The following is a 17002-nucleotide window of genomic DNA, read 5'->3' as shown; positions in this document are numbered from 1 at the left end:
AGTCAGTCAGTCAAGAATTTTATATATAAACATTAAAAAATTCAAAAAAAAACAAAATTCCACGAACCAGCACAGTTACTCTGAGCTAACCTTTGCAATTTGCATACAATTCGCATAATATTCTATAATACGAATTCAAGCGTCCACACTAAGTTTAGCCTCCCGGGAGCGTCTGTAGTTTGTACATTCGGTTTTATTGCGAAACGAGGGAACTTTGGCTTATAAATATTTTAGTGTTATTATAATTTCGTATTATGTAATTTGGTTTTATACTTTACTAGCTCATGTTCGCGACGTTCGTTCTTCGACTACACAAATTTCAAACCTCTATTTCACCACCTTAGGGGTCGAATTTTCGAAAATCCTTTCTTAGCGGATGCCTACGTCATAATAGCTATCTGCATGCCGAATGTCAGCCCGATCCGTCCAATAGTTTGAGCTGTTGTTGTTAGCTCAAGTTGTTGATAGATCAGTTCACCTTTTCGTTTTATATAATTATTTATAAGAAGATTCTATAATAATAATATGTACAGTCCCTATTATCAGCAGCAAAAAGCTTGCTTCTGAATAAAATACGTCCAGATTTTATCAGAGCAAAACTTATTTCATCCTGAATGCAAAATATTTTGGTACGGAATCAAAAGTATGACTGCCTTTTACAGCATTACGACGGTGTTGAAAATTCAATTTACAATAAAACCGCGACGCTAATTAACCTCGGGGGACCTTTACAGCCGTTTTTAGGGTTCCGTGCCTCAAAAGGAAAAACGGAGCCCTTATATATCACTTTGTTGTCTGTCTGTCTGTCAGGAAACCTATAGGGTACTTCTCGTTGACCTAGAATCATGAAAATGGCAGAAAGTTAGCTCTTATAGCTGACATGAGGGGGAAAATCTAAAAATCGTGAATTTGTGGTTACATCACAAGAAAAAAATTAAAATGTGTGTGTGTGAACAAATATTGCTATTTTCATCTTGCAAAGTAAGATTACTAACTATAGTAAATAAAGATGAAAATAGCCCCAAGCCCCAAGTGGGGTGTCATATGAAAGGGCTTTACTTGTACATTATAAAATAGATTTTTATTAATTTTTAGGCCTACTTAATTAATAGTTTTTGATTTATTGTGCAAAATGCAAAATGTATATAAAATACGATTGTAGTAAGGAACCCTCAGTGCGCTTAGCCTGACTCGCACTTGGCCGGGTTGTTTTTTAGGATTCTGTACTAAATAAAGAAACCTTATACTTTTGACATGTCTGTGTTTCTGTGCGTCCGTCCGCGGCTTAGCTCAGAGACTATATTTTATACTAGAAAAACTGTTATTTGACATGGGTGTACACTGTACATACAAATCACGCGGACTTAGCGGTAAAATATAATCTTGAAAAAAAATAATTATAGTAGGTACCTCCCCTATAAGGTCACAGAGAATTCAACCTGAAGAGTACGCTTATACAAAGTTTTGCATAAAAACAAAATAGTAAATTATGTTGGCGGGGGATAGAGGCGAATGCTTTGGCGTGATTGGTCGACTCAAAAGTCACGTAATAAGGACAATGTGCGGAATGAGGGTACCGAACGGGCGCAGGCTGAGTTTTATGCTAAGCAACTGCCTAAGCTTGCCGATCGCGGCCATCCGGCTATTAGTCGACGTCGTCGAGTCTTCGACGTCACTAGCAGCCGTCAAATGTTAGTACATTTGACGCAGGTAGCCCTAAAGTAGTCTTATTTTTCTTTGATTTTACGTCACCATAGCCTAAATATTTTATAGCATAATCGTCGATTCAGGATCAAACCGAGAATTCCCTCATTCCATTTTACTCTGAAATTACTTGATCAAGTTTTTAGTTGTAAAATGGTATACATGTGACGGGCAAATACGGAACCCTCTAGTGAGCGTGGCCCGACTCACACTTGACCGGTCTTTTTTAATAAGCCGTCAACGAGCCGTGAAGGTTTATGGACACGGGTAAAGATAATAGAATCTCGCCCTCACATCTTGAAGGACGGCTGAATTAATTCTCGGTTTTTCAACATAGGCCTTGGCTTTTTAAAGAAAAAGAGAAAAAAACCGGCCAAGTGCGAGTCAGGCTCGCGCAATGAGGGTTCCGTACTACAGTCGTATCTTTTCGACATTTTGCACATTATAATTAATTCAAAAACTATGATGCATAAAAATAAATAAAAACCTGTTTTAGAATGTACAGGTGAAGACCTTTCATATTATGATACCCCACTTGATATAGTCACTCACTTCGAAAGTTGAAAATACTAATTATTAGTTCATGATCACAATTTAATTTTTTTTGTGTGATCTAAGTAACCCTAAATTTACGGTTTTCAGATTTTTCCCCAAATGTCAGCTATAAGATCTACCTACCTGCCAAATTTCATGATTCTAGGTCAACGGGAAGTACCCTGTAGGTTTCTTGACAGACAGACAACAAAGTGATCCTATAAGGGTTCCGTTTTTCCTTTTGAGGTACGGAACCCTAAAAAAGAAGCATTCCCAGGTGACAGGTTATAAGAGCTATACTTAGGGCGATTTTTTGTTCCCTATGTACTTACTTATCTCTTTGACTCCACTTTGTGAATAGAGCATCATCATCATCATCATCATCAACCAATAGACGTCCACTGCTTGACATAGGTCTCTTGTAGGGACTTCCACACGTCACGGTCTTGCACCGCCTGAATCCAGCGGTTCCCTGCGACTCGTCCGATGTCGTCCGTCCACCTAGTGCGGGGTCTTCCAACGCTGCGTCTTCCGGTGCGAGGTCGCCATTCCAGAATCTTGGGGCCCCAACGTCTATCAGTTGTACGAACTATGTGCCCTGCCCATTGCCACTTCAGTTTCACAACCCGTTGAATGTAAATAGAACATAACCACCCATATTATAAATGCGAAAGTGTGTTTTTTTGTTGGTTTGTCCTTCAATCACGTCGCAACGGACCAACGGATCGACATGATTTTTTGCATATTTATAGTTAAAGACCTGGAGAGTCACATGGGCTAAGTAGGACCTGGAGAGTCACATGCCGGAAAATCAGAGTTCCCGTGGGATTTTTAAAAACCTAAATCCACGCGTACGAAGTCGTGGGCATCAGCTAGTAGATAATTATTATAATGCGGAAGACTTTTTTTTTATTTTTCCTTCATTCACTCCGCAACTTAGAGAGTCTTAAAGGCAAATTTTTAACTTGCAAAAAAAAAAGAGTTTCACGGGATTTTTAAATACCTCCATAAATATATCCATTCAGACGTAGTCGCTGGCTTCCGCTAGTTGTCTACAACAATTTCTCGTAGAGAAGCTTATTACTTAAATCTGTAAAATTAATATTAAATGCACGTCGTCCATTCCACTCGGTCCCACCCCGCGGGAGCTATGTAACTAATAAAACCGGTCAAGTGCGAATGGAGCTTGCACACGAAGGGTTCTGTACCATCTGTTGCAAGTGATGATGCAGCCTAAGATGGAGCGCGTTTGCCTAGAAGATGCCTATTCACTCTTGACTTGAAGGTATTGCTGGATAATTGGAAGGGAAAGCTGATGCTGGAAGGGTGCTCCAAATATTAGCGTATTGAATCAGAAACGAGGAGGCAAATCGCTTCGTACGTATCCGTGGAATTTGGATGTCTTGCGGTACGATAAATTTTTAAATTTGCATGGCTGCAATCGAAATTCGCCATCTTGGTTTTTTATTATTTGTTGTTAAATATCGGTAATAGATTTCAATTCAAATTTACTGAGTGTGTAATGTAATTTATGAGATACAGCTGATATACAGACGGTCAAACTTCCATATTATAAATGCGAAAGTGTGTCTGTCTGTCTGTCCGTTTGTCTGTCTGCTAGCCTTTCACAGCCCAACCGTTCAACCGATTTTGACGGGTACAGCGCAGCGGTAGCTTTGACTCCGGGGAAGGACATAGGCTTCTTTTATCCCGGGAAATGAAAGAGTTCCCACGGGATTTTTAAAAACCGATGTCCACGCCCACAAAGTCGCGGGCATCATCGAGTTTTTCATAATTATTTTACAAATTCCGCAATTGACGATCAAAAAGTGTATAATTGTACCCAATTTGAATAAATTATTTGATTTTTATTTAGACTTTGATTTTACCACTTTAGTACGGAACCCTAAAACTGCTGACGTTTGTAGTTTATAAGCACCATGGCGTAGTAACTTTCTGTATTTAAGTTACGTGATATAACAATGCCAAGTTTAAACTACTGCCAGCTCGAAATGCTTCTGAAAATGGACTTATTAAATTTTGATTAAATTAAACTTTTAACATAAAAGAGGTGCTCAAAACGTAACGTATAATTCTACTTTATATTATCTATAAGTTACCTAACAAGTAACAACATCATTTCATAAGTAAAATAAGTACAGCTACCTTAAATATTTAAAAACAAAAACAAATCATCGAATCTAACGAAAAACTCGTTAAAAATAAATGGCTTCCAAAATACAGTACAAGAGAGCACAATACTAAAAGAATTTGTATTAAAATTGTTGTAAATATAATTATACTAGATGATGCCCGCGACTTCGGTTTTTAAAAATCCTGTGGGAACTCTTCAATTTTCCGGGATAAAAAGTAGCATAATATGTCCTTCCTCGGGATACAAGCTATCTCTGTACCAAATTTCGTCAAAATCGGTTGAACGGTTGAGCCGTGAAAAGCTAGCAGACAGACAGACAGACACATTTTCGCATGAATAATATTAGTATATATATATATATATATATTAGATTTTATATATTAGATTTGTTTGTTTATCCTCCCGAGTCTCTCTGTACGGAGCTTTCAAAAACTTAATTGCAGTGGAGTTTAATTTCTCTTTTTGTTTTCTCACGTGTATTTATTACATGCCTGAGATAGCATGAGTGAGACGTCAGAGAGACCAGTAAAGAAGTAAGGCTTGTGGTACACTGAGTTGTAATAAAATAATTCACTACTAGCTGATGCCCGCGACGTCGACCGCGTGGAATTAGGTTAGCCAAAAAATCACGTCAATCCGTTGCACCGTTGCAACATGATTGAAGGTCAAACCAACAAACAAACACACTTTCGCATTTATAATAAGGGTACTGATTCATGGACGCAATTTTGTCGACATGGATTTAGAGTTTTTATTAAAATCATATTTTCTCATAATATCTTTTTAAAAGATTTTTATGGCACATACCTTGTAAAATAACTCAGAGCGGTTGGAGTTGTACGTTGATAATGTTGTTATACGTATACGTCCCGCAAATTGCTAATGCGCGTGGCTGCCATTTTAGTGACGTCAGCACTAGACTGAAGTTTCGAGCTGATGGTGTATTATTACTTAAATATACGTCACAATGACGTCATTTCGATGGTAATGAGACATGGTTCCAGCGCAATTTGCGGGACTTATAGTAGGTATCTCTTTACTATAAAGATACCTAAGTAAATATTAGCATATAGCTCAGTGTTATCATATAGTCGAGTATCAAGTATCGAGTAGTGTTATCATTAGCATATAGTCAGATCTATTAATAATATTATGCTCCTGAAAAAAAATATTACACAATTGAAGATTATCTAAATGATAAAAGAGCGTGGATTTGACCTGCAGCTCGTTCCAGCAACGCACAAGACTGCAAATACTATTTTATACATGGCATAATCTTGTACCTATATCAAAAAATGGAAAAGAGCAACCGCCGAGTTTCTTGCTGGTTCTTCTCGGTAGGAAAGGCATTCCGAACCAGTGGTAGATGCATCCGACAATTCGTAAGTGCTTGTAAAAGTTTATACGAATAAAAAAGATTTTTATTTTTATTTTATTTTATTTTAGTGTAACACCAACTTATCCCCTTTCAGGATCTCCGACGTAGGAATGCCCGTAATTGGATGAGCAGGCCGCGCGGCAATTTTCTACTTGCACGAACGCAATCTGGGCGCCCGCGACGCATGACGATTAATCTGATATTATTACACTAGTGCTAACTCGCAGTATCATCTGAAAAATATGCAAAACTAGCTGATACCCGCGACTTCGTCCGCGTGGATTTACGTTTAAAATCCCGTGGGAATTCTTTGATTTTCCAAGATAAAAAGTTGCCTCTGTCAATTTCCCAGACACAAGCTACCTCTGTGCTAAATTTAATGTAAATCGATTGAACGGATAGACCCTGAAATCCCGTAGAATCCCGTGGGAATACTTTGATTTTCCAGGATAAAACGTTGCCTATGTCCATCGTGCTGGTGTAAACTAACTCTGTACCAGATTTCATCAAAATCGGTCAAACTGTTGGGTCGTGACAAGCTGGCAGACATACAGACAGACAGACACACTTTCGCATTTATAATATTAGTATGGATTGGCTAAGTGCAAGTCAGACTGGCCCACCTATGTTCCCGTAGCTTGGAAAGAAATAAACAGTTAAGTATTAAAGTTAAAAGTAGTTAAATTATTCCATCGTCATCATCATTATCACCCTGTAGCCAGCTCACTACAGAGCACGGGTCTCCTCTCAGAGTGAGAAAGGTTTTGGGCGTAGTCTACCACGCTGGCCAAGTGTCAATTGGCAGACTTCACACACCTTTGAGAACATTATGGAGAACTCTCAGGTATGCCGGTTTCTTCACGATGTTTTCTTTCGCCGTTAAAGCAAGTGGTACCTATATTTTAATTGCTTACAACTCACTTAACTCTTGACCCTTTATTTCGGCTCCTTTTGCAATTATACCTAGGTACCTATTTTCTTTTAAATTATTTATTTACAAAATAAATAAATAATGGACCTAGCATTGGCGACTTCACACCAGTAAACACAGCGATGGAAGACCCTCTAATAGAATGACAGATGACATCAAACGAGTTGCAGGAAGCTGCATTGATGCGACCTTGCGACCTTGCCTAGCAGTGAACGTCTGTCGGTTGATGATGATGATGATTATTATATGGTTTACACAGTTTATTTAGCTATTGGTATTGAGGTTTATTATATACACCACCCACACCTCATTGTCCATTTGTTCGTTTTCTCCCTAGCGTTAAGGTTGTCTTTTTTGTAACATGTCATTTGTGTTTTGGGTGATAAAAACTGCCATACCCCTTCCAGGTTAGCCCGCTTCGATCTTAGACTGCATCATCACTTACCACCAGGTGAGATTGCAGTCAAGGGCTAACTTGTATCTGAATAAAAATAAAAAAAAGTGCAATAAAGAACAATAATATAAATACATACATAACTTGATCCTATCCTGACGGAAAACCTAAGAACCAACAAAAAATTGCAATGAATACAAATATACTACTAGTATACTAGTTACTCAATACTTTAAATAACAAAACTACGACATGAAACGAGTTTTAGTGCGAAATATAATCTATTTATTATAAAACCTGGAATGGATCCCGGCGTGTTAAAGCTTTTTGCTATTTCACGACCAAGTGCATTCGGATTTTACGGTTTCATGCTTTTTTCGCTGGCTTTAAATATTCCCAAATAAAACTATAATAACCATAGAGGTGTCATTTACTAGAGGCAGTGTCCCACAAAACCGCTTCAACTGTATATTTTTTATTGTTGCAAAACATACCTGAGGAAACATAACAGTTGCCCAATTCGTCTCCCCGGGCTACAAAAATCTAAATATATAAAAGGAAAAGGTGACTGACTGACTGACTGACTGACTGACTGACTGACTGACTGACTGACTGACTGACTGATCTATCAACGCACAGCTCAAACTACTAGACGGATCGGGCTGAAATTTGGTATGCAGATAGCTATTATGACGTAGGCTATTCTTGCGGCATAATCTATATATTCTTGCGGCATAATCAACGAAAATAATAAAGTTAATTAAGGTAAATCTAAATATATAAAAGGAAAAGGTGACTGACTGATCTATCAACGCACAGCTCAAACTAGATGGATCGGGCTGAAATTTGGCATGCAGATAGCTATTATGAAAACATCCGCTAAGAAAGGGGTTTTGAAAATTCAACCTCTAAAGGTGTAAAATAGGCGGCTGAAATTTGTATAGTCCACGCGGACGAAGTCGCGAGCATAAGCTAGTATATTATAAATGTCAAATCAAGACTACCACCAGTTCGGAAAGCTGAGCGGCGCTTCTTTTGCTTGTTCTCAGGTAGAAGAAGCGCCGGAATAACCAGCTCTTAGCTTTAAGTTGTGATGTGTGGCACAATTGTATAAATAACCGTCGTTTCTTTCTTTCTTTCTTTCTTTCTGATTCTACAGAGAAGAGCCACCAAAAAATGTAATATTACGACATTTGCACCTCTATGATCTACAACTCTATGATAATAGCACATAGATATAGTGTTCGCGTTACGCAAGTGTAAAATGCATGCAACAATAAAAGCCTTACACGGATACCTACTACTGAATGAAATATTTTTATTACGTAAGCAAAAACTTAGCGTTATTGCTATACTACCTACTAGGACACAGTCCAGTACCAATGACGACCTCCCTGGCGCAGTGGTGAGCGCTGTGGTCTTAATAGTGGGAGGTCCCGGGTTCGATTCCTGGCAGGGGTTTGGAATTTTATAATTTCTAAATTTCTGGTCTGGTCTGGTGGGAGGCATCGGCCGTGGCTAGTTACCACCCTACCGGCAAAGCCGTGCCGCCAAGCGATTTAGCGTTCCGGTACGATGCCGTGTAGAAACCAAAGGGGTATGGGTTTAATAAAAACTGCCATACCCCTTCCAGGTTAGCCCGCTATCATCTTAGACTGCATCATCACTGACCACCAGGTGAGATTGCAGTCAAGGGCTAACTTGTATTTGAATTTAAAAAAAAAAAAACATTTGCCTCATTTTGTAGTTTTAGTGATTTGGTATTTTTCAAACCCATAATATTATGTAGCCTCGAAGTCAAAGCCTCGCCTACGACGCGGCATTGACTTCGAGTGGCCTATGATGGTGTAGGTATATGGTCACTGTAACCACCTATGACGCAGTGGCGGGCAGCTCATAGAGGGCGCCAATACGATGACGTCACATAGCGTGATCTTTGGGCCACAGTCCGTCCGCTTCGCAGCCGTTCTGTTATAATATTTTTCTCAAAAATGCATGGAATGCATAATTTTCGAAAAAAGAACACGCGAAAAATCGAATTTTCGGACAAAGAAAATCAAATCCATTGCAGGAGCGTTTTTTGAATTTGGAACATTACAACGCTCCTGCAATGTTGTATGAAACGGCGCGCGGTGGGGTTATTAAATACTCTTTGATCGGATCTCTTTTGTCATTCTTGGCATACCATAGTCTCTTTGCTTAGTAGAAATTGCCACCAGTGTATAGCCATAAATGCGCTTGCCTGTCGGCACAGATGATAAAAAGTAAATTGGTGGCAAAGCTGAAAATTCGTCTTGAGTTGTTATTTAGTAGTAGTTAGTAGGTATCTACTTAATAAATATAAATTTAATAATAATAATTTTATTGCAGGTAAAATAAATCTTAAAGGCTGTCAGCAACACCGTCCATTGTAACTTTCTAAGCCACTGGCTTGTAACAACGCCCTTTCGTCAAACAGATTGCTATCCACGTAAATACATCGCATTTACATAATAATCGATCTTATCAGAATGACCATAGAATATATTATACAACTAACTTATGCTCGCGACTTCGGTTGAATTTTCATAAATCCTATCTCAACGGATATCTACGTCATAATAGCTATCTGCATGCCTAATTTCAGCCCGATCCGTCCAGTAGTTTGCGTGCGTTGATAGATCAGTCAGTCAGTCAGTCAATCACCTTTTCCTTTTATACATAGATAGTAACTAGACGATTCTGTAAGAATAGAACTGTCGTCGTTGTCAACCGATAGACGTCCACTGCTGGACATAGGTCGTTTTAGGATTCCGTACCTCAAAAAGAAAATAGGAACCCTTATAGGATCACTTTGTTGTCTGTTTGTCCGTCTGTCCGTCGTGTCTGTCAAGACAACCTATAGGGTATTTCCCGTTGACCTAGAATCAAGAAATTTGGTAGGTAGGTAGGTCTTATAGCACTTTATAAAGGTTTCCGAGGCACTAAGGTTTTCCGAGAAAATAGAGCAATGAGATGAAAAAATCGCCGATGAGGTTGGAAGAAGAAATTATGTTGTATTTTTATTTCCAATATTGAACAAGAAACTTTAAAAATTGAAAAGGTATTATGAAAACAATATTATAGACAATTGCAAAATACAGCGGCAATCAATATTGGTTCTAAGCTTATTAGAAATAAAGGTCAAAGTTAAATGGATACAATGTATTATAGATTTCTAGTGTCACAGTGTAAGTAATACAGTAGTCCATTTATTATTATCATTCATTCATTTATTGTTATCTAAATATATAAAACGAAAAGAACGTGACTTACTGACTGACTGACTGACGTCCTGACTGATCTATCAACGCACATCTCAAACTACTGAGCGGGTCGGGCTAAAATTTGGCATGCAGATAGCTATTACAACGTAGACATTAACTAAGAAAGGATTTTTGAAAATTAGGGTGGGGTAAAATAGGGGTTCGAAATGTATGTAGTCCACGCGGATGAAGTCGCGGGCATAAGCTAGTTATTAATATAGTGCAAAAATAATTTTAGTTACAGTCCCTGTCCAAGATGTACTACAATTCAGCTACATTTGCAGTGGCGTACACACGGTTCGAAGCCAGGGTAGGTATTATCTAACTAACCTTTTTATTACCTGAATTCTCTATCCTGTAGGAATTCCCAAAACTCTGGCCTTATTCCTTGACTACATCCATGCATATATTTTGTTGCTGTTTGTTTAAAATTTGTTCACCTCTCATCCACATCATGATCAACCCATCGCTGGCTCACTACAGAGAACGGGTCTCCTCTCAGAGTTTTGGCCATAGTCTACCATGCTGACCAAGTCTTGTGACTCGGTAGACTTCACACACCTTCGAGAAGAATATGGAGAACTCTCAGGCATGCAGGTTTCTTCATGATGTTTTCCTTCACCGTTAAAGCAAGTGATATTTAATTACTTAAAACACACTTAACTCCGAAAAGTTAGAGGTACGTGCTTTGATTGATCCCCCGACCTCCGAATAGGAGGCGGACGTCTAACCACTAGCTTCTCACTTCCGCCTACTGATTTGCTAATTTAGTGTCTAACACTGAATGATAGCCACCGAGCTCATTTGGCATTTGTTTTTAATCCACTCAATGTTTTCTAAGAAAAAGTATTTTAATATCATCAATTAAGCAGTATAACCACCCAATGTCAAATGACCTCGGTTGCTAACATTTAGTGTTAGACATTAAGTTTGCGATTGATCTTGCTGGTATATTAACAGCCGCATTCAGAGTCGCTTTATCGTTACTTAAGATTGAGTTAAAACGAGACAGGTTTATGTGAGAGATATAGCTCTGTCTCGTTTTAACACAATCTTAAGTAATGATTAAGCGACTCTGAGTGCGGCTGTTATTTATCTACACTGTGGCGTATTGAACTTTTAACGCCAGAAGCCCAATGCATAATTCAACGTGGTCCGTTTATTCTTACTTTGCTAAATGAATTAAATTTATACGTATCTTTTTCCTCTCTCGCTCCATTTTTTACGCTGTCCATCTCTTTATTGGGCAGCTTTTAATTTATTGTGGTTAAATTATTAATCAACTTGAAAAGTTTCATTTCATTTCATTTCATTTATTCATTTGCTTTCATGTGGCTACTGGCTAGGTGCATTGGATGGTAGCTATTTTTTTTTTATATTTTTTTTTTATTCAGATACAAGTTAGCCCTTGACTGCAATCTCACCTGATGGTAAGTGACGATGCAGTCTAAGGTGGGAGCGGGCTAACCTGGAAGGAGTATGGCAGTTTTTATTAAACCCATACACCTTTGGTTTCTACACGGCATCGTACGGGAACGCTAAATCGCTTGGCGGCACGGCTTTGCCGGTAGGGTGGTAACTAGCCACGGCAGAGGCCTCCCACCAGACCAGACCAGAAATTTAGAAATTATAAAATTCCAAATCCCTGCCAGGAATCGAACCCGGGACCTCCCTCTAATAAGACCACAGCGCTTACCACTGCGCCAGGGAGGTTGTCAAAGCTAGCAATGGCGGATGCTTAAAGCTGCATATACATGGGGCCCTGTCAGGGCATTGCCAATAAAATTTGCTGTAGGTAAACTCTAAACTGAAATTATAAATGCGAAAGTGTGTCTGTCTGTTTGTCTGTCTGTTAGCCTTTTACGTTATATCCATTCAACCGATTTCAACGAAATTTGGTACAGAAATAGCTTGAATCCCGGGGAAGGACATACGCTAAGTACTTTTCATCCGGAAAATCAAAGAGCTCCCACGGGATTTTTAAAAACCTAAATCCACGCGGACGAACTCGCGGGCATCATCTAGTGATAAATTAAAATTTAAAATACAATCAATGCTAGAATTAAATAAACATATTATCCAAATCTAACTAAGTCCTTCCTCGGGATGCAACAGCTACGACAAAATCGGTTAAATGCATTTAATCTACAGAAAGCTGTGGTAGCCTAGTGGTTAGGACATCCGCCTTCTAATCCGAGGTCGGGGGTTCGATCCCGGGCACGCACCTCTAACTTTATATAACTCGGAGTTATGTGCGTTTTAAGTAATTAAATATCACTTGCTTCAACGGTGAAGGAAAACATCGTGAGGAAACCTGCATGCCTGCTGAGAGTTCTCCATAATATTCTCAAAGATGTGTGAAGTCTACCAATCCGCACATGGCCAGCGTGGTGGACTATGGCCAAAACCCTTCTCACTCTGAGAGGAGACCCGTGCTCTATAATAGTGAGCCGGCGATGGGTTGATCATGATGATGATGATGATGTAGTCAAATACCCAATTAGATGTACTTTCGCATTTATAATCTATCTAAATATATAAAAGGGAAAGGTGACTGACTGACTGACTGACTGACTGACTGACTGACTGACTGAATGACTGACTGATCTATCAACGCACAGCTCAAACTACTGGACGGATCCGGCTGAAATTTGGCATGCAGATAGCTATTATGACGTAGACATCCGCTAAGAAAGGATTTTTGATAATTCAACCCCTAAGGAGGTGAAATAGGGGTTTGAAATTTGTGTAGTCCACGCGGACGAAGTCGCGAGCATAAGCTAGTACAAGTATAAGCCGACGGAAATATCTGCGCACCTCGCTGGAATGCGCTTCCCCTCGCGCTTCCCCGCAGCTCTCCCGTTTTCGCCTATCCAGTACCGGTGACAACGCGAGCGCGTTGCATGACGTCACTAAGCCAGGTTCGCAGATATTTCCGCCGGCTTGTACTCATGAATTTCGGTTGTAGGTAGGTATTCTGTTCCATACAAACACTACTCAAGCAAACATTCATTATAACTTTGTAAATTAATTCGCCACAGAGAGCCACTGTCAAAGCTTGGATCTGGGCCGCCCATTATCCCGGATCACGCATTCGCTATGGTCCCGGGGGATTTACACTAATCCCGGTTAGCCAGATCGTCGACTCTTTAATGTAGAACTTGGCTTTTTTGGGTGTAATATGTTCCCCGTATTTAACTAGGCTCTGTTTTTTACTGTAACTTGTTTTTTTGCTGTTTTTAGGGTTCCGTACCTCAAAAGGAAAAACGGAACCCTTATAGGATCACTTTGTTGTCTGTCTGTCTGTCTGTCTGTCCGTCAAGAAACCTACAGGGTACTTCCCGTTGACCTAGAATCATGAAATTTGGCAGGTAGGTAAATCTTATAGCTGACATTTGAGGAAAAATCTGAAAACCGTGAATTTAGGGTTAAATCACACAAAAAAAATTAAATTGTGGTCATGAACTAATAATTAGTATTTTCAACTTTCGAAGTGAGTGACTATATCAAGTGGGGTATCATATGAAAGTTCTTCCTGTACATTACAGTACAGGTCTTCATGTACCTGTATATTCTAAAACAGATTTTTATTTATTTTTATGCATCATAGTTTTTGAATTATCGTGCAAAATGTCGAAAAAATACGACTGTAGTACGGAACCCTCATTGCGCGAGCCTGACTCGCACTTGGCCGGTTTTTTTGTCCTCTTTGTAGGTGCTTATAGGTAGGCAGGTATTTTTATAGCTACTTGTTATTATCATATTTTTTGTAGCTAGTGCTATCCATAGTAATTATACAACGTTAGTTTTAGTATAAGCAAATTCTGAAAGTAGTTTGTTCAGAATCAGTATCAATATCGATTGCAATCATTTTTGCAACGGGTTATATTTTGACCAAAAAGTACTTTAAAATCCTGCAAGTTTGAACACCTAGTTGAATGACCGCATGCACCAGCTGATTCGAGCCGTGCAAGCGGGAGCGCGCACGATCGACGCTAGCCGTCCCGTTCGCTCACAGCCGCTCGCTTGGGGTGACCATGTTTTTGAGGACAACGACTCAACACAACAAGCTTATAACTTCGTAAATTAATCTGACTGACTGACTGACTGATCTATCAACGCATAGCTCAAACTACTGGACGGATCGGGCTGAAATTTGGCATGCAGATAGCTATTATGACGTAGGCATCCGCTAAGAAAGGAATTTTGAAAATTCAACTCCTAAGGGGGTGAAATAGGGTTTTGAAATTTTGTAGTCCACGCGGACGAAGTCGCGAGCATAAGCTAGTATTAACTATTTTTGAAATATTATATACTATAATAATATATTCGTAATGTGAGAATATTCAACACGTGTTTCGGTTTTTGCGTATACTAAAACTAACGATGTATATTGATGACTTGCTTCAGAGATTATTTTTTATGTTAAAATTGAAAAATATTTGTCGTTTACTTCTTGTGACGTCATTAATCTCTTTTGGTACAACGTGACGTTAATAATTAATTATTTTAAAAATAAATAAAAATCATTTTTTTTTGTTTTTTAAAATCATGTTTTTTTTTTATTCTCTTTAATAATGAATTCTAGCCCCATAAACTGTCGCTATACAATAAATCACGTCATTTTGTTGCTACAGTGCAAGACCTTATTATAATGTTTCGCAATAATTAGCCCTTGAGCAATATTGAGCCATAGCATTAATCTTAGCAGCATAATATATCATTCCAATATCTCACTCAGTCGCCATAAGCCGTCGAAACCAGCGTGATGCATGGGTGCAAGTAAGTGAAATATTACTCTCGAATTACTCATAAATCGATCTTTGGATCTGTAATGTGAATTTCAATCGAGTTTGGAGTGATAAGTTACTTATTAATGTCTTACAAGGAGGCAAAAACGTTTCTAGAGAAAATCCCAACTAATCTCTAAGTATGGGGAAATCCAAAAATATAGGACCCATAAAGAAAGAAAGAAAGAAAAACGTTTATTTTTTAAGGCTGTACCACACATTACCATTATTAGGTTAGGTTATCCCGGCGCCTCTTATACTTGAGTAGTAAAGTCAAAAGACCTCAAGTAGAAGAAGCGCCGGAATAAATAAAGGGAAACTGTCTTAGGAACCATTTTATTTTGTTTTATTATTATTTTATTTCATTTTATTTTATTTGGAAAACCCACAGTTTAAATTGATTTTAATACTTAATCTTAAAATTAGGTAGGTAACTAGGAGCTAATAATAGGTTTTCACAGATAGATACAAAATTAAATAGGAAGAAGAACACAACATTGCAAACAACTTTAGTTTTTTTGTGTAATGTAACCACAAATCCACGGTTTTCGGATTTATTTCTTTACTAATTGTGCTATAAGACCTACCTACCTGCAAAATATCATGATTCAAGGTTAACGGGAATCATCCTATAGGTTTCTGTGACAGACACGACAGACAGGTGGACAGACGGACAAACAGACAACAAAATGATCTTATAAAGGTTCCTTTTTTCCTTTTGAGGTACGTAACCCTAAAAATATAAAACAGAATAAAAAGCAAGAGCTATCCAAGAATTAAAAAAAAGAAGACAAGCAAGTCTCAGTGTCAGTTTAGTGCCCGCATTGAGTCCGAGTGTAATTAACTGAACTCGACAAAAAAGTATTTAACTAACTCTTCGAAACTTCAGCGCCTTGAAATGTAGCCAACGTATAATGAAATTATCATTTGGCGAGACATTTCCAAACGGCCTCATTAGGGAACTTGAAAATTGAGAATTGAAAATGACAGTGAGAATTTTTCATACCCGCTAACAGATTATTCTTTAATATAGTAAGTTAGAGGTGCGTGCTCGGGATCAAACCCCCGACCTCCCTAATTGGTGGCGGAAGTCTTAACCAATAGGCTAGGTTTTTAAAGGTTACGGATATTGGTATAGATATAGATATGTCGGCAGAAACGGACTGCCTTTATAAGATGAACGAATGAATGAATGAATGAATGAATGAAGATGGATGACTAAGCGGATTAGTCAGGATTACAACATATTAGATCAAAAAGAGCCTTCGTGGGCGCACTAACAATATTCTCGCACTACGAGAGACAACATAGACTACCCTCAACAAAAACTATAGCAACCCTCATTTATGAATCATGACAACAACGTGTCCTATGACTAGACAACCCTAAGTAACACTACCTAGGTCCCTACCTACACCGGCTCCTCCATCCCCATACCGGCCCCAGACCAACCAGCAAACCTAGCACACCACAACCTAGTATAACAACAACAATAATGATAAAACCCACAGTACGACACCCAGTGTCTGTTGAGAAGTGTGTTACAAAGTGTTAATTCTATAATATCCTAGCGTGAAACCGGGTCATTTAAGTGTTCTCAATACAACTTTTCAACGTTGATTAATGTGCTAATTCTAGTTATAACCTCCTCGGATATGTCATCAGTGTCGACTGACGTTAGTCCCTACCTACCTGGACTATTCTGATTTTAGATGTTCTCTTGTTATTGAATAAAATTCTACAACTTCGACACAAGACTCCTTAACTAAAAACGATGGCTGATTCCAATAATAAGTTTGAGTGTTGCACTCTTCAGTCAGGCACTAGTGAAG

This window comes from Maniola hyperantus, chromosome 15 (genome assembly GCF_902806685.2).
Source record: "Maniola hyperantus chromosome 15, iAphHyp1.2, whole genome shotgun sequence".
NCBI lineage: Eukaryota > Metazoa > Arthropoda > Insecta > Lepidoptera > Nymphalidae > Maniola > Maniola hyperantus.
This window is presented reverse-complemented; position numbering follows the sequence as displayed.